This window comes from Parus major, chromosome 4 (assembly GCF_001522545.3).
Source record: "Parus major isolate Abel chromosome 4, Parus_major1.1, whole genome shotgun sequence".
Taxonomy (NCBI): domain Eukaryota; kingdom Metazoa; phylum Chordata; class Aves; order Passeriformes; family Paridae; genus Parus; species Parus major.
Window position 1 is genome coordinate 1112759 of NC_031771.1, and position 18851 is coordinate 1131609.

The 18851-nt window shown below is 51.9% G+C and overlaps 2 long non-coding RNA genes across 6 annotated transcripts in view; both read right to left on the reverse strand.

Annotated features, from left to right (window-relative positions):
• Window positions 1-7910, reverse strand: part of LOC117244271 — a 9086-nt gene extending 1176 nt beyond the window's left edge. Inside the window, exons 1-4 of the long non-coding RNA XR_004497022.1 lie at window positions 4921-7910; window positions 3316-3422; window positions 1679-2016; window positions 207-359 (exon numbers count right to left, since the gene is read on the reverse strand). This is a non-coding gene — a long non-coding RNA (uncharacterized LOC117244271). The remainder of the gene's footprint in view (window positions 1-206; window positions 360-1678; window positions 2017-3315; window positions 3423-4920) is intronic.
• A 2486-nt stretch (window positions 7911-10396) lies between these two features.
• The window catches only part of LOC107202916, a 19027-nt gene continuing 10572 nt past the window's right edge, over window positions 10397-18851 (reverse strand). For 2 of the 5 annotated variants that reach the window (XR_004496867.1, XR_004496863.1), the window contains exons 8-10: window positions 14962-18614; window positions 12919-13108; window positions 10397-11832 (exon numbers count right to left, since the gene is read on the reverse strand). This is a non-coding gene — a long non-coding RNA (uncharacterized LOC107202916). The remainder of the gene's footprint in view (window positions 11833-12918; window positions 13109-14961; window positions 18615-18851) is intronic. The other 3 variants (XR_004496866.1, XR_004496864.1, XR_004496865.1) reach the window with 3 other exon arrangements.

Sequence of the window (18851 nt, forward strand, 5' to 3'; positions counted from 1 at the left end):
GGGGGGGGAGGGAAAAAAATAAAGATGCAGAGGATTTTAGCTCCAGCTCTGCTGCAGCAACTTGACGTGGGGTGTGTGAAGGAGCTTGAAACTTAAAAAGATTTATTTTCTCTAGTCATAAATCTCATCCCGTTGTTCCTCTGACCAACCAAGCATGATAAAGTCCTTTTCCATAAAGTATTCAGTATTAAAGCCACAAAGCTCACCCAATCAGTAGCCATCTGCTTCTCCCATAACTGCTGCTCCAGAAGCAGGGAAAAGCAGCCAGAAGAGAAAGGGCACCACTGTTACGGCTCTGGGACAAATGAGGAGGCACTGAATAGCAGCCGAAACCTTTGGTTTGCCTTGTATATCTGTATCTATAGAGACAGAGGAAGAAAGGAAGCATTATATTGATACAACAATTGTAAAACAAAAAAAGGAAGAGGCATCTAAAGGGCAATACAGCGGGCATCAGAGGGCCCCGCGGGGAGGGATGCTCGCAGATTCATACAGACCTTTAATTGCTTTGCAATTGAAAGATAAAGAGGCCGAGCAAAAAAAAAAAAAAAATCCGGAGAGAGCGGCAAAGCGACCCGCGTTACACGGTGCATCGGCGCCTGTGCTCCCGCAGCCAGCAAGCCGGAGCACTGCTGAGTGGGGTACGGTATTCCCGGGATACCGGGATACGGACCCCCCATTATGCATCTCGGCCCGGCCACGCCGCACTGAACTTGGCTTCCAGCCGGCTGGGAGGGAGGGGACGAGCCTCAGGCGCCCCCGCGGAGCTCCCTGTGATGTAGGATACGTCCCGCAGCCGCCCGGCCTTCCAGGCTGCCCCCCTGGAGGGTGTTTGAGAGGACCCCTCCTCGCCGCACCGCCGGCCGCGCCGCTCCGGGGCGCACAGAAAAAGCCGGCGACGATGTCACCCCAAAAAAGACGCGGGGAGGCGGGAGGGTGGCGGACCGGAGAGGGGGTGCAGGAGCCTGGGGGGCTTTAGGAGCACCGGGCGGGCAGCGCCCACCCGAGAGCGGCCCCCGCCCCTTCCTGCGGCGCCGCCCGCCCGGCGAACAGCGGGTCAATGACCGAGTTAGGTCGTGAACCGATTGACGTCCCCTGAGAGCCGGCAGCTCCACCCGGGACCCCTCTGCACGCTCTGGGGAGTGGACATCGCCCCCAGCCCGCGGGGACACGGGCAGGGACCCACGGACACGGGCCGGGATTAGCGGCGGCGGGCCGGGATTAGCGGCCGCCCGCTCTGCTGCCGCTCTCCGGGATTAGGCCGGGATTAGGAGGCGGCCCCGTCCCCGCTCCCGCTCCGGGCGGGGTGAGGGGGAGTCCCGGAAAGCCGGAGGGGTTCGGGGCTCCCGGGGCGCCCGTCTCCCCCCTGGCCCCACGCTGTGCCCGGCGAATGCGGCTTCCCTCCGATGGAGGGCAGGAGAGGAAAGACGAAGTCCGGGATGCTGCCGGCGGCGAGATGCAGGTGCCAGGCACCTGCCCGCAGCCATCTCGGCTCCTGGGGGGCACTGAGCCCCCTGCTCGGTTCCCCGGCTTGGGACCCGCCGGGAGGCTGGAAGGCCCAGCGAGAGCCGGGGCTGGAAGCACAGGGGACCTAACAACAACAAAAAAAAGGTGGTGGGTTTTCCTTTTAAAATTCCTTACCACATGAGTGAAAGCAGCACAAATAGGATTTACGCACCGATAAAAGCAGGGTCGGGGGCCGGGAGACGCGGACGTGCTTCCCTCCCCCCCGCAGGTTTCATTTCTCTCGCAGAGCACGAGTGGAACCAAGCACCACGTTGAAGGCACGAGTCGCTCCCTGGCTTTTCCTGAGCACTGTTGTGTCCAGCAGCCCTGTATTATGTCAAAAATCTGGCATGGCAGGCAGTGGCACATCTGCTAGGTGTGGATGACATTCATTAGCCAAGGTTCTCTGCTAAACGGCCTGCCAGAGTCTCAGCAGCGCTGCCCAATGCCAATCACTCGTCTGCTGCCAGCTCAGAGGCAATCCTGCTTCAGGGATGGCTCCTTTCCACGCTGGCAGGAGAAACAGAGGAAACAATGCATTTAGATGTTTGGGATGTGAGCGAGGTTGCACATGGGAGCAGCAAGCAGATGTAGCAGGAGAGGAGATGAAGTTGTGAAGTGTCATTCCATAATTGCAGCACAAGGGAAATGTGCTGGTGAGCTGAGGTTTGGGAGGGGAAAGCGTTAACCCCTTTCCAAACCGCACGGCAGACAGTGGTGGACGCTTTTTGGAAAGGAAACATAATGAGGCTAATGCAGCAAATGGCCTGCTCGTGCTCACGGAGGACACACAGAACAACGCAGCGAGATTCATGCCAGGACAGCTGGGAAAACCGCCCAGGCCAGGGGAGGGAGCTGCGCTGACCTGCTCAGGAGGCAGCCTGGCTCAGACCTCCTTCCCCTCTGGGGGTCTACCTGCTGCAGCCTGGACAGCCGCCCTGCTCGTGACACAGTGGGCTCAGAGCTGGCCCTGACAGCTTGGTTCACAGCCCACAGGGGCAGCTGTGCACCCGGGGCAGGCTGGGCATTCACCGCCCTGCCCTACCAGAGATGTGGAGAGCAGAGGTGGAGGGCAGGAGCACCTGCTTGGCATTGCTGCAAACATCATTCTCTGGGAAGAGAGGCTCCATTTTCCTCTGCTCAGAAGCTCCGGGAAGGTGCTTGTCCCTACAAAGGAATTAAAACACCTCGATCGGAGATAGATGTGATGATGTTAATCTTCCCCTCTGATTAATTTAATAAATTTACAACCACATAATGAAGCTTGAATTTGAGCCACTAGGTGCTTTCCAAGGAGCCTGGGAGGCAACCTCAAATAGATGCTCAGCCAAAGCTCCCCTCAGCCCTGTTTTCCCTTAGCTTCCATTCTGATTTCTATTTCTGTTTACGTCCATTCAGGTAGTACTTCATAGAATGTGAGATGCTACCTACCTACAGACACAGACACACACAGCTCTTGCCTCACAGATAATTCCTGTGACAGCCTCAGTTACTTAAATGTTCCAGTACTTTTGCTTGCACCATGAAAGACCACTGTCAGCTTGCAGTGCCTTTCATGCTTCTTTCAGCCAGGCTGAATTCAGGGAATCTCAGGCTTCTCCCTTGGCACTGGCCTCTCTACAATTACCTGTGCTATTAAATAAATCCTCATGTACACCAAGAGCCCTCCCAGGTCAGCACAAGGGTTCCACGGTGGAGCTCATCTCTGACACCACACGTGCTCTTCCCACAGGCAGCGGCTTCCCCGCCATCCTCTGCTTGGCCATCTGCGGCACAGCTCAGCTGTGAGTCCTTTCCTTCTGCTCTCACCTCCCCAGGAAGTCGTTCTGCTCCGGCTGCATTCTGGACTGAGCCTTATCCACCTTCTGTTTCTGCGCTGGGCTGGTCTCTGTTCTGGTTAGTTGGTCGGCCTCAACCTGCAAATTGTAAGAGATTTCCCCAGTTTCCTAATTTGTGTGGTTTGACGCTCGCTGCCCCACATATACCCCAACCCACTTCTGGCAGAGCCCATGTGAACCCCGTAACCTCCCATCCTCAGACGCTAGAATTCCGTGGCTTTAAGAGCAGCAGCCAAATCAAGAGACAGAGACGCGATGCCTCTCCCCCCCCGCTCCGAGCATTATACCTTCCTTTAAATACGTGAGTAATCCCTCTGGGTCCGCTCCGGTGCTTAAAGTTAAGCCTGTTAAGTGCTCACCGAGCAGCGGTCTGCACACAGAGGAGCCCGAAGAAATGGGAAAAGGGGAGAGCGGGGCGCTGCTCCGGCAGGGAGCCGGGATGACAAGAAACACCTCGCTGCTCTCCTTCCCCTCATGGGCACGGTGTCCTCTGGCTTCTCCCCAGAGCCCCGCCACCAGGCTCCCCTGGGCGCTGCCATCCACATCAGCGATGGAGCCGGGGGGGGGGGGCGCGGAAGTTGTCAAAAAACAAAACTTGTCAAAACAAAAGCCCGGATTCATTTTTTAATGCCAGGTTGGGCTTTGCGGTCGCTGTGTTGGAAACCGTGTTTGTTTTGTTTTCAAGACGCTTCTCGCTAAACTCATTGTGTTCATCATTATTTGGAGACAATGATATGGGAGAGAGAGCAGTTATCCCTGCTCCTGCCCACGGAGGGCTCTAGGAAAGCACTCATGCACGTGGTTTCCTCTGCTCTCCGAGGATTTCAAGCATGCACTTAGATTTAAGCCTGAGTGCTACTTTTTGTAACAGGGAGCATGTCTCTTATCAAATATAGCATCTCTTGATTCAAAACCTGCACATCCACGGAGTTCTGGCTCTTGACTCTGCTTCAAGCACTGGAAAACCTCCTGCCTTGGCCGCACAAAGCCGTGTCCCGCTCTTTGATGCATTTCTTGGCACGTGCACATTCTAATTCCCGACACCCCCCTTTCTTCCCCTTTTCTTAGCTGGCTTTTCTCTGGGCACAATGCATTATGTTTTCCTGTATGTACTACTCCATACTGCTTGCACAATGTTTTGCATGATCTAATATTCTTTGTTCAAAACTGCAAAAAAATCTAAATAAAGACTATAGCGTGTCGCATCAGTATAGGCATCAGCTAACGTTTTCCACGGCATATGGTACTTCAGAAGCCATATGTACCACTGTTTAGTGATTCTGGCAAAGAGGCGCAGAATGGTGAAATCCAACTGCCAGGATTTCTGAAAACAAATATGTAAATGCTCCAGTGCTTTTGTTATTCATAACATACCTCTAACACAGCACATACAATATGCTGTTCATTCTGTAACGAGTATACTACTAAACTATATTTGATTCCGTTCTCATTTTAAAAGATTTTTTTTTCTTCTGTGCATGATTCCGCCATCCTCTCTATCAAAATCAATCTAAATTGCAATTCAGAAAAGGCATTTTATCTATTTTAAGCATACACTACGGGGAAGATTGTGTACCTACGCAAGGGTCTCACATCAGAACAAAGACGGACGTTATCTCTGCAGCCTGCCTGCTGGAATGATGGCGAGGAAGGCAAGTGCACTTAAGCAGATCAGTTCCATGGAGCAAAGCTTGTTCAGCCAGGAATAACCTCCCAGGGAACACGGGTGGGTTGGCCCTGCTCACGGGCTACTGCAAAGGAAGCAGGCGGACACAGCTTTTGTCAACAGGCCCTCAGAAATGGAAAGAGAAGGTTCCAGACATGTGATCCAAGGTGGATGGCGGCTGCCAAACTCTGACCTGGGCTGGGTCCTGTGAGCTGGGGCTTGGCAGGCAGCCACACACAAAGGGGATGGTCCGTGGCTGGGGGCTGGTTCCCAGAAGGGCTGGCAGCACCAACACCGAGGTGTTGGGGCAGTGCACAGGGCTCACGTGGAGCGCTTGTGCATCGCTAAAGGCTTCAGACCCCACCAGCCAAGGAAGAAGCCCTCCTTCCAGAGCCAGCACCAGCAGGTAAACAGGGATCAACACCCAATTCCATGAACCACCTCTGACAGTGCTACTCCGGGTGCTCCCCTCATTCGCAGAGAGCTCGTCATCTCTGCCTGGGGTCTTGCTGTGCTGAAGGATTCTGAAATGTCGCTGTTTAGCATTAAGTCTTGCCATTCACAACAAACATTTTAACATTACCTGTTGCCACCATTGCCTCTGTCTTTCTGTTTGTCAGTGTCCACAGAGACTGGGGACAAGCCCACTCACTCACAGGTCACTCCGCAGATCGCTCCTGCCCCGGAGGCAGTGCTCCTGTACATCCCCAGAGCTGGTACTCAGCGTCCTACAGCTCCTGGTGACATCGGGGACCAGGCACACCTCGGGACGAGGGGTTGGATACCAGTGCCTCCAAGAAACACGTGGGTTTTCCAGCCTATTGCTTAACTAATGTTGAAAACAACAATGAAGCTGTGGCTCCCTGCACACAGTCTCAGCAAAGTAGTCACCTTACAGGGTCCTGAAAAAATTGAACCATCTCCAGACATGACATGAGTATTATTCAAGACACACAGATGCCTTTTTCCCAAGAGATCGAGGACTGCTGTTCCTTTCTTTGCCAGTCTTGCACTGCAGTGTCCCATTTCAGCAGGCACAACCTCCCTCACCAGGGTCCTGTGCCCACCACCACCACCTCTGCTCGACTTGCCTTGCCCTTCAGACCTGCTCATTACCTCCTGTCTCATGCCAGCCCCCATTGCATTATCCAGAGCTCCAAACCATCTGGGTGCCCAAGCAATTCCTTTTTGGTAGGTTTTTTCCCCCTGTGACATAAACTGGGATCCCACTTGCCTCCTCTCAAGTTAGAGATACTCTGTTCTAAAGCTTAAGCCAGGCCTGTGCATGCAGCCAGGTCTTTCACCTCTAAACACTGCATTTTTTCTATTCTATCAAAGAAGAAATCCTTAAAACAAGCCTTTATGTTTTACTAATTTTGTAGGTCCTTCAGCCAGAATCTTTTTTTTTTTCTGTTCTGTTCTAGCCAGCAGGTGATAAAAAGTTGCCATAAGAAATGTTGGCTTTGAGCATAAGTGCCTGGATTAGAAAAAGAGACAATTAGAAAGTGAAAAGTGGCAAAAAGCTCTAAGAAGCCAAAAATAAAAGAACAAACAAACATGCAATCTGGCTATCAAAAAAAAAGCCACGTTTTCCCCTTCCTGCAGTAAAAATCAACATCATCAAGATTACAAAGTACTTGGAAAGATAGGAGGTCATGGGGAGAGGGAAGAACAGCCCCAGAAGGTCAAAAGGGCCTTGGAAAAGCCACCTGAAGGAGTGACAAAGGAGGGGACAGGGAAAGGCAGGCACCTCACATGGTGCTGCCAGGATGCTGCAGTGATCCCGCAGCTGCTGGGTGAGACAAACTACCCCAGGTGAAGGGAGCCAAAACAAAGCCTCTGCTGATTGATCTGGTTCACGTGCACCCGCGTTTATGGCAGAGCAAAGGTCACTCTTGTATTACCTCTTGAATGAGCAGGCTGGGGATTTGATGAGCTCAGGACGAAGATTTATCCACGTGCCAGGGGTGGCTGGCCCGACTCTTAACCTGCTGGCAGAGGTTGGGGCTTTTCATTAAGGGGGGCTATGCGTGGAATACTTGCAGGCTTCGGCCAACAGGAAATGTGGTCTCAGCCCACACAATTTGCCACTGCCTAAGAGACACCAGATTATTTTCTCTCAGCACAGAAGTCAGCAGTCCCCTGGAACCCTCTGAGCAGCCAAGAGCACAGAGGGAATAGTGGGGAAAACCAGAAGGGATCTCATGGGACATTGTTCAAATCTGTGAGCTCTAGGTTGGTAGAGAGAACCCCACAGCCCCTCCAAGATGTGCTCCCCGAGGCACTCCCTTTCTGGAGCCAGGCAAGCACCCACTGCCACAGCCAGGACAGGTGCCTCTCCAGGGCCATTCCCAGCTCCCACTGGCAGTCTCCCTGTGCCACTGCAAAATCTGGCCACTTTAAAGGGAGAAGAGTCTTTGTGTGGGATATAACTCCCTGGACAGGCTTGCTCCCTCTCCTAAATCCCCTGCCTTGATTGCACGGTAACTATGGTTTCAGGAGAAAAGAACAACCTGAGCAATTGGGTATTGACAACAACACATCCCTCAACAAGCCTCTCCTATTGTTCTCATTGAGACCCTCGTCTCTGCACCCCAGTCCCTCCACCTGGACTGCATCACCTCTGATTACCTGCACATGAGCTGCTGGGTTATTTTCCCCTGTTCTTCCTGGGGTGTTTATATGAACTCTGCTGAATCCATCAGACTTCCTTTTATGAGATCCAGCACCATTTTGAAACTCTTGAGCTTTCCCCAGCAACTAAAAAAAGAAAACCAACCCCAAAACATGTACTATGGGGTTTTACAGTTGGTGTTCTTGCATGCTTCACACTTGTTCCTACCTTTTTGTTTGCCTGCTGCAACCTGAATACCCCATGGCGCTGGCTGAGGGGTAGTAAATTCACTCCCTCCTTCCCTTCCTGCAGCCTCTGGTAAAGCTCTCAGCTCCCTTAGCTTCCCCTCTTCGTTTGGTTGAGAGATGCAAAGATTTTTGCTCAGAAAAATCCAAGAGACACCATCCTGAGGAGCTCCCCAGCCCCTCTGGGACACCCCCCCCCCCCAAGTCCCTTCAAGCACCTGGGCTGCAGCAGGCACAGCTGGAGGAGCCAGGCAAGGACTGGAAGAGGGATTATTCCCAAGACGTGCTCCTGCAGAATGAGTGAATGATTTCTCTCCCGCAGTTAGTGCCAGCACTTGCTCTTTGCCAGTTGGCAGAGGGTACCACTTCCTTTACTGAGGAACGCGTAACATCCACCTTTCCACTACCCCAAGGGGAAACCACAGAGGCTGGGGAAGTCCTTCCAGGCAGCTGGGCATCTGAAGGAGCTGCAGGCTTGGGGGAGGAGGAGGAATCCAGCAGGGAAGCCAGGTTTTACTTCACAAACTTCTCTTAGCTGGAGGGAAGCAGGGAGCACATTTCTCCCTCACCTGAGAGTTCCCATGGGAACACAGAAGGGCGGTGTAATAGCAAATTTTGGAACAGGCATGTCTGCGAACAACTTCTGATATAATATTTGAGTCCTCAGATGTTCAGCCGCTTGCACATACTGCGTGAGTGCCTGATTTGCATGGGATTTGTATTTGTTGGTATTCACATTCGTAGGAGAACGCATACATTAGATTAATGTCATCACAGTTTATGGAGATCATCTGTGCCACAGCACCAGCTCAGGGCTCTGACTGCATTCTGTGGCACATGGCAGCCCCTCCTGCCCTGCCAGGGCCACCGAGAGTCGGGATGGCTGTGCCAGGCTGAGCCCCGAGGTAGTCTTGCTGGGCTCTCCTCTTTTTAACACAGAAGTTTAAAGATCATTCAAAGTAGCTATGTGAAATTGCTTAGCCCACATTCCAAAGGTAAAATTAATCCAACTATTTAGGCTTACTCTCTTATATTTGCTCATATGAACTTACAGCACATTCCAGAGTCTAATTTTTAGTGGCTACTTGAGGCACTAATTCAGCTGTCAAATAGACCAGCTAGGTGGTTCCTTTTTGTCTTGCAAGAGCATCCCTCTCTCAGTAAAAGGGGATGGTTATAATTCCCTCCCTGTTTGCCATGACACCTGGGTGCTCTCATCTGCTAGACAGCTGGAAGCTGTCACTAGAGATGCTGTTCTCACGGAAGCGTTGCTGGGCTCAGTCAGACACTCTTTGTAAAGCAGATGGAACACCTCAGAAGAACAGCACTGCAGCAACAAAAGCTCATTTTCTGCTGGGGGATTTCTGTTATTGGGCAATGCTTCCATCAGGTGACTTCACACCCCAGTGATCCCACATGCCAGCAGAGCCCAATGATGATTCTGTTAACCTCCTTCCACTCCTGAGGCCCTGCAGTTCCACTTGCCAAGGCTGGCCACCAGCCCCCTTGCCATTCCAAATCACACAGGAGCAATAGCAGTGGGGGCTAAACCCGCACTGCGGCCCTGCCACCCAGGATTTCCGGCAGACCGGGATTTCTGCTCACCCGCACTGCGGCCCTGCCACCCAGGATTTCCGGCAGACCGGGATTTCTGCTCCGTCCCCACGGAGCTGCGCACGCCCCTCACGCCAGCAGCCACATCCGAGTCACTGCTCGTGCACAGCAATTGCAGAATCTGTCTCAATCTTGATGGTGCAACCCTGAGGAAGTGGGTAGCACAAAGGAAGAGCTCACAACTCCAGATCTGGTGATGATTTCATGCTTACCCCAGTCACAGGGCCAAGTGACACCTTTTGGTCACCCTTAGAAGCCTTTTCTCTTCTGCAGCACACGCCACTGGCCCCTGCTTCAGCTACCTGTGCAGTTCAGCTGCTTCCACTGCTCCTCACCCAGGCACGGCTCTCCCACCACACAGCACAGCTCCCATCCCACTATCCCACTTGGAGATGCTGTGGTGGGCACATCTCACCCAAGGGAAGGGCATGCCCTGCTCCAACATGGGCTGCAGACACAATTTCAATTTATGGCTCTCACAACCAAGTTGTGAAAAGGCCTTTCAATATTTGAGCGCTCCAGTCTTATTTTCCAAGCGATTTATACATGAAACCTAGATGGAAGCCTCCAAGTGATAATCAGATCCCTTAGATATCTCAGAAAATGTTGCCCCCATATGATCTAGTATCCTCATGACAAACAGCTCTCTATGTTTCTTTGTGATGGTTCCTACTTCCCACCAACATCTGTCACTGTGATTATGATCTCTAATGAGCTTCTAAATTATATCACAGCATTCTGCCTTCATGAGCTACATTCAGTAACTTTCATTCTGCAAGACATGAAACACTGCCTACAAGATGCTGAATGAAAATTCCCTCAGCACAACAGCTGAAAAGCTGGTTTGGAGGGGTTTTTTTTGCCTGTTTTGCTTGTGTTTTTTTGTTTTGTTTTTTTTTTTTTTTGGTGTTTTTAGCGTTCTGTTTGGTGTTTTTTGTTATGCATCTTATTCCAGGATGCCTAGGAACTTTACAGAGGAGGCACAGGAAGTTGTGCCTTCCTATTGCACACGCCTAAAATCTCCACTCGATGACGGGAGCTGTCTCTCACCGCACAGCAGCAGAGACAGCACATTATTTCTGTAAGGCAGGGCAGGGGGAAGAACCCAAGCCAAGGCCCCAGAAGAAGTTGCCATTATTTTTGTGTTTGCTTCCAGTTACACCTGAGGGTTAGTTTGGGTGATGTACAGACCCTGGGGATGCTCTACAGACCCAGTTTCCCTGTGCTGCCAGGACACAGCGTTACACCCCACACAGTCCTTTCCTCCCCCAGTGATCACACTGGGAGACTGCAGTACAAGTGAAACTGGAAAAGTGAATATCAAGCCCCAAGGTTTGCTGCCCTGGCTGAAAGGAACCAGTGCTGCAGCTGTGGCCGCTCAGCCCTGCTTACACATGCCCACGCTGGCCAGCAATCTCTGGGGGACTCGGATCACTCAGATCCATGTTCCTGTTGATTCCTCAGACACCAGCAGCCCCCCTCAGCACTGTCACTCAGACATGTCACTAACGTGCACATCCAGTCCCACGCTGCACTGATGTCACCTGCCTGTCTGGGGAAGAGCGTTGGGTGTGTCTGAAGACAAGGACAGAGCAGGCTCACGTTTGTGTGTACAAACAGCTGCCCTGCAGCAGCAAGGTGCTGACTCACTGCTGGTGACTCAGCTGCACCTTTCCCTGCCGCTCATCCAGGATCTGTGACGTGGCTCAAAGGAGCTGAGCTCAGGAGGGTTTGGTTTATAGGACAGGATTTATGGGGCTTACTCCTTATTTCCTGCAGATAAGGACAGACATGATGAACAGTTGCCATGTTTCTAGCTCAGAGTAGCTGTGCTCTCTCTGTAACTCCTGCCTGTGGCCAACCTTGCACTTGGTGCCTGCAGAGCAGCTCCAAAACGAATGGGACAAAACATGGTGAGCATGGCACGCTCAGGGGTGCACACTGGTCACCTCTCCCAGCCAAACTGCAGAGAACAGACTGCCATTTGCCATGCTTCCAGCCTGAGCAAGCATTCGGATGGCAGGCAGGTAACAGGGAAGGTGCTGAGAGCACAGGCTGAGATCGCAAGACAGTCCTGGAGGGGACAAACATTGCTGGCACACTGATTGTCACTGATGACTTCCCAAGTAAACTTTATTTCTAAGGGCATAACTCTAATTGCAGAGTACTAGACTGGTTCCAAACAAACCCTGTCTATCTGGAACATCTGCCTACTCACTGCAGCTGACACCATTTCCCATTTCTTTTGCTCTCTGTACCCAGTACCTTTCCAAGCCCATGGTGACTCTGGCTCATTCTCTGAAGTGCGGCTGGTTCTGATGGCTCTTGCAAGGACAGGAGCACAAAATCCTGGAACAGCAAGCAAACAAGTAAATGCTTCTGAGCAGAGGAAGAGGGAGAGCATGGGACTGGCAGGGAGCTATTCAGCTTATGGCTCATCTGTGTCACAAGATGAGCTGCCCAGGTGAACACACACCGACTCATCACCGTCTCTGACTCAGGAAATGAGTTTTCCAAGGAACTAAACCATGTCTTTGCATATCCTCAGCAGGGACTGAAGGCCCTTCCTGCTCAACATGCTTCACTACAGCTTTCTTGGGCTATGGTGCCATGCTACTGTTGGACCATAAGCTATTTTGCTTCTTGGTTATCTTTGCTGAGTGAAACATTTCCTTTAGAAGACCTATAGGCATGAGAATTCAATATGAACGTGAAAATACTGCCCCATGGGGGATGAGAGTTTAGTATCCCAGCTCTCTCCCTGTGGTTATTACTAACTGGCATGACAACTCTAACTGTTCCCCAAAAGCAATGCCAGGAATGCACACTACCTTCTACACCCCGCTAAGCTGATCCATGAAAACATACAACCTCTTTGCCAAGCTCCCTCAGCAGTTTGTCCCTGGGGAAAGGGACATGACCCTTCCTGCCCTTGTAGCATTTGCTGCTCTGCCAACAGCACTGCAGAAAATGAAAACTGCAGTCCAGTCAACACTGCTCCACCTCTACCCATCTTAACTGCCCAGACACAGGAAGAAGGGAAAAGGATAAAATCTTGGATGACAGACAGCAGGACATGAGTACATGTAAGTTAAACTTCTTACACGTGGAGAAATTGAGGAAAAGGTAATTCAGAGTCACACAAATGTAAACACCAGTCAGATAAGACACATCCCAGCTGCTTCACTCATGTCTTAAGGCTAGCACAGTCACATTGATGATCACAAACCCCTGCCATCCAGGCAGCCAGGGGAGCAGCTCACATGAACAGGGCAAGGCTGATGTATGCCAAGTCACTGGTGTGATTTGGCTGGTGAATAACCAGGCAGGGCCGTGAGTCAGCCAGAAGATGTCTGCTCCCACAGGCACCCTTCCTGCCCTGTGGTCTGCCAGCAGCAGAAGCAGGAGCTGACTGCAATAGAAACCCCATCCTACCTTCTGAATGTGGCGTTTCCCCAAGCACATCCTCTAGATGGTCTGGCTGGAGTTTGGTGTAGAAATCTTCACTGACCTGAAGTTACACGGAGCAGCAGAATGGTGTTGCAGCCAAGAGCAGGGGCTGTAGGCAAGCAGGAGAATCACCCAGTCAGGTTGCAAAGTACCTCGGATGGCTTTACCTCTTGCTCTAAACGTGGCCAAGAACAGATCAAAAATCCCGTCAGGCCTTTGAACCCCAGAAAGTGAGCTGACCCCAAATTAGTTCAGTTTTGAGAGCCTGGTGCTTAAAATGCCAGGGTTGTGGGTTCCATCCCCATATGGGCCATTTACTCAGGAATAGGACTCAGTGATCCTCATGGGTCCCCTTCAAACTGAGAATATTCTGTGATTGTGATCCCAACCACACCACTCTGGCTGTCCTGCCCCAGTGCTCAGCTCTAGCTGTGTGGTGACAAAGTTCCCCTACAGGCTGCTGCATGCCTCTCCCAGCCTCAGGCACAGAGCCAGCCTGCCCCTGAGGAGCTCTGCACCCACAGAGGGCCATCCTTCTCACACTGATCCCAGATCTATCCACCCTGGTGGTCCACATGGCATCCTGGACCAGCAGGGACAGTTGGAAGTTCTGCTCTTCCCACACTGGCCATGCCACAAGGACCTGCTCAAGTATTCCTTGGAGCTGTTTGACCCCTCCCAAGGCCTCTCCAGTCCCCCCAACTTCTGCATGCCCAGCACCTAGAGCCTCACTCCTCAGTGCTCCTTCCCTCACAAAATGCTGGGTCAGAGCCTTCTGCAGCTTCCAGGTGGCACAAGCTGTCACCCAGCCCCAGTGTGGAGCCTCCATCCCCTTTCATGGCAGCACCACCTCCAACTCACGTGCCCTGGCTCCTATCTGCAGCCTAGCCACTGCAGAAGCTCCACCAAAAGTCTGGCATCTCTCCACCTGCTCCTCTTGGTGCTACACAGCCCCAAATCCTCCTTGTGCAGCTCTTTCCTCCACCAGGCTCCCACAGTCCCACCTGTGCCAGCAGCACATCTCGCTCAGGACAGCACCTGCTCCACCAGGCACAGGCAGAAGCAGGTACCGTGTGGCCACCAAGCCCTCGCTGCGCATCCCTGAGGATCCTGGGAGCAGCATCTCCACCTCTCACTGCCCTGCAAACCTCCACACCACCTCTGTGCCAAACGCTCACCCACCATCCTCTCCCACCAGCAGCAAACCCAGGTGATCCTGGGGCTTGGGGATCGCAGAGACGGGAGCTGCTGGTACAATAACCAGAGTCCCACAGTCAGGGAACAACAAACAGCTCCTGGGGAGAGTGGCTGGGCTCAGGAGCAATCGGGAGCAGTGACCCCACCCACCCAAAGCAGGATCTACACCAAAAGACAAATGTCTAACTCCACAAAGACCTTCTGAGGAAAAGAAGGGAAGAAAAAACAAAAAATTTGAACCCCAAGAAGCTCCCTCAAAATGTCACACAAGAAAAAAGCTGAAACATGCCCCCCCCAGTGTCATTCAAAAAGCCTCTGTCAAATTTATAAAGGCCCTGTTTAAATACATAAGCTGAATAAATGCCAGCAGAGCAATCTCCAAAATTGGGGAACTCCTCAAATTATGAAAGGAAAAGAGGAAAAAAAGGGGAAAGAAAAAACCCAAATAAACTGGCAAAAACCATGGAAAGGAACAGTGAAAAGTTGAAAAAAGCACCAGGAGCAACACCAGCAAGGGATTCAGTCTGGTGAAAAAACAAAAGGGACTGTTTTTTCCCCCAGTTCTGAAATTCATCCCTGCAAAAGTGAGCAGCCTCCCTTAAGTGCTGCTCTCTGCTGAGTGCCTACACCTGTCTTGGAACATTCCCCCCAGCACACAGCCCCCTGTTAGCAGGCATGATACCTGCAAGAGGTAAAGAAAGGCAAGCAGCTAACCCAAATCCCAGTGGGTTGCCTGAATATTGTTTGTTCCCAGTTGAATTTTGTTTGTTCAAAGCACAGGCCAGGTGTTTGGGCACACGGAGCACACGGCTCTTTGTGACTGTCACTCACCCCAGCCTTGCAGCCGGAAGAACCTGGCACAGACGACTTCATGAAACCAAATTAGGGGTCATACACAAGAAAGGACATAGCCACAGCTCTGGCGTAATTAGGGCCCATCATCATCAAGGACAGGAAATTGGCACATCTGCTTTCTGGGCTGCTGATCCAACGGTGGCTCGGGCATGATGTCCTGCTGCAGCCCTGCATAAATATTGCCCTGATTACCCCCAAACAGTGGTACAACAGTGGCAAAACAAGCACTTGTTTCATCACTCATCCCCACAGTTGCTCTTTACTCTTTCTCTCCTAGGCCTGGGAGGGCAGAATTGACACAATGCTGTCTCTTGCTGTCCTTTGCAGTGCTGGAGGGGCCAGGCCAGATGGAGAAATGTGAGCCCCTTTTCCTCCAGAGCCATGTTTCCGTTTGGATGCACCCTCAGATGGTTTGAACCTGTCCCCCTGGAGCCAGTGATAAAACTGACACAAACTGGATGACTGCTGGATCACCACCTGTGCTTTTTTAAAACTTATTTTTCTCTATATACTACTGGGAATTGTGCCATCCTCTCCTCGGGTTGTGCTGCTCTGCAGGCAGAGATCCTGACTGCTCCGTTCTTCTGTCTCCTCTGGCCAGGCCGTTGTTTCCCAAGAACACCAAAAAGGGTCACTACAACTCTAGAGTTGTGCTAAGCTCCCAGCCCCGGTGATCCCCGGGCATTGCTCAGAGTCAGCAGCAGCTCCTGGTCCAGAGTGGGAATTACGTGTTTTCTGTCCTGCTTTTATTTTTTGCTCTCCCAGGCCAAGAGTGATTTATTTTTATGCTGTTGTGGTTTGCACCAGGACAGCCCATTTTTCCCTCTTTGTTTTCATTCCTTCTGCTTGTCTGAGCACCGTGGAAACAAACAGCTCCAGAGAAGTGGAAACAAGTGGCTCTGTGCCTTGTCCAGGGCATCAGGCAGCAGAGAACCACAAGAAGCTCAAAGGAGCCTGCTCCACTTCTGCTGAGACAGGAGTGAGCACCAGGGATGATCCTGACTCCTCGGGGATGAGTCAGTGTGCACACAGCAAGGACATTGCTCCATATTCCTGCATTTCCATCTTCTCTCATCCAACACATCACCAGTATTTAGGTGTCCCAGCTATTGGAATTGAAGGGTTTCTTTCCCCCGTGTTTCTGTGCCTATTTTCTGTGGGTACTGCAAATGTTTCACGATATTAGAACCGAAGAGCTATTCAGGAATTCTGAGCTTGCATAATTCCCAGATTTGTCTAGACAGATACTTTCCATCTGGATGATGCAGGCAATACCACATGGACACGAGTGTTCCTGTGTTACTTAATGCTGTCCTTTTTATTTATTCATTTCTACACTGCTTCACAGGATGCACACAGACACAAGGCTACAGCTGTAAAGAGAGGAAGAATTTGTAGCTAATCCTTCAGGTGGCAGCTCTCAAACAGCTCCTGCATGTTGTATAACTGCTGGAGTCCCTCTGGTTTCTCTTTCCTTTTACAAAGCGTGAGACTTCCATGTGTGGTTCATATCCTGTGAGGGGAGCAGAAAAATATTCTCCTGTGAGCTGCCCTGGCTCAAGGCTTCTCATCATCATCATCATCATCATCATCATCACTTGTCCTTGGGTTTTGCACAGCTCAGGGTGTCTGGAAGCGCTGGCTGGTGCCAGTGCTGTGGAGCTGTCCCATTGCATGCTGCCCCTGGATCATTTGGTAGAGGGGCAGTCCCAGACCGGACTCAGAAAGGAGATACAATAAATCAGCATTGCAGCCGCACGCACAGACACACCAGAGTTTCATTCTTCCAAATGCTGGCAATCACTGAGCATCCTGAAGAAAGCAGGCCGGCTCACAGCTGTTGGGCAGAGGTATCTGGGACCTGAACTTGCATTCATCAAGCAACAAAGCCCTCCTGACCCTCTGTAGTCTATCCAAAAGGCAGCCTGTGTGGCCACCGAGCCACTGTTTGACTCCAGTCCTGAGGTCATCTCACCATAGCACTGAAGAATTTTCCCCGCAGGCACCACCTTTCTGCTACAGCATTCCTGAGGACCCACAGGCCAGGCTCACAGCCAGGCTACACCAGGGTGACTTTTCCTTCCAACTGCTCACTCCCCAAATATGACGAGTTCACTTTGGCACCATTTGCCTGAGGTCTTCCCGACCAGCCTGGGCCAAAAAGAAGGTGGGAGAGGGTGGATATTAAGGGAGAGCATGTGGGGAAATCATCTTCAAGTGCTGGAGATGAAGAAGGGAGCTGTATAACTCCAAAGGTGCTGTAAGCCTTTCTGTTTACTACTTTCTCTGCAGTAAACCTTGGCAGTGAACTTACATTCGTTCCTGCATTGACCATCCATGTGAAAACTTCTGCTTCTAGGGCTGGGTTACTTCAAAGCTGTATTTTAAGAGTTCTGTTTTCAATGGCTGAGGGTGGTTTCTCCCTGGTCCCCCTGGTTTCCCTGCTGTCCCAGCCTCCAGGCACAAGAAGCCAGTGTAAAGGAAGCCCTCGTGCAAGTGGGCTTGATTCCAGACGGGTGGGATGGGGAGTGAGGGCAAGCTGCGCCTGCTTCAGATGTGGAGCCAACACCCAGAGGCAGTGGGAGACTCAGCTGGGGTTGGGACAGGGGTCTGCAGCTGGCCTGGGTCCCTCGGTGCAGCCGAGAGCCAAGGTCCCCTCCTGCTGCTGCAACATGGTCCTTGTTTTGGCATTGGCAAGCTGCTGATGCCCCACCCCACGCCAAGGTTTATGCAGCACTGCGGCCCTGGAAGAGGGCGGGGAGAGAGCAAGCATCAGCAAACGAGTTCTGGGATCTGGGAAAGGAGGCTCCAGCCCTTGTGTGACTGAAGCCAGACAGCCATGAACCATTGCCCTGTATGTCCTATGTGCCTACCTCCCTCTCATCCAGCCATTCCAGCAAAATAGCCATAATTTATCTGCTTCTTCAGCAGAAACCACAAGCTAAAAGAGGAATTCACACACTTGGAAACAAGCTAAGAGTGAACTGGCAGTGGAGGCTTGTTGCAAGCACACCGGGTCACATGTGCTTAAAGCAAGACTTCCAACATCTGGATAACATGACACGTACTCCCAGGCAAGGCGGGTGCTCCTGGGGCTTGGGGTGGACTCGTGCAGCTTGGAAAGCTGGAGTGCAGCTGGTTTTGGGAAGCACAGCAAGCTTCCTCTGTTGTCTTGCACGCCTCTGCAAGGCTTTTTTTTTTTTTTTTGGCTGGGTCTTTGGCAAAGCCCAGGCTGCTCTGTCCTTAATTTCCCATGTTTTGTGTATCCACAGGGACTGCAAAACACCGCTTGCTTACCCTTTGGCCTTGCTAGCTCGAAGGCACTAAGAACTTGGTGAGCCAGATCTCTGGTAAACATTATTCACTGCTGGTCCACGGGCTTTGGTAACGTTTCCAACCTCCCTCACAGGGAGGCTTGGCTTGGCGTTGGGATCGGCATGGAGAAGGCACTGTGACACGGATGTGTTGGGTCAGAGAGCTGTGGCTACAGCGAACCATCCAGAGACTGCAGGAATGGGAATGAAGTGAGATGAAAGGAAAACTCTCCAGCAGGATGACTCTGACTTCCTCATCTCTTCCTGTGGACGGAAGAGCAAGGTCCTTTTTGCAGTCTAATTCGCCTCCACAGCCTGTGGGAAACACACGGTCACTGTCAGGACGGGGCTTTTTTTTTGTTTCAAAATCACCAGTCTGTGGTGTTTGTGCAATCCCCGGCCCCCCTCAACATGAAATGTATTTGGGGCTTACTCTCTGGCACACGTGCGGCGCTGGCAGCCACATCAGCTGGAGCGCGTCTGACGCGGATGACGGGACGCAAGGGAGACGCGCGGGCCGGGCGGGCGGGGGCGGTGCGAGCCCGCCCGCCC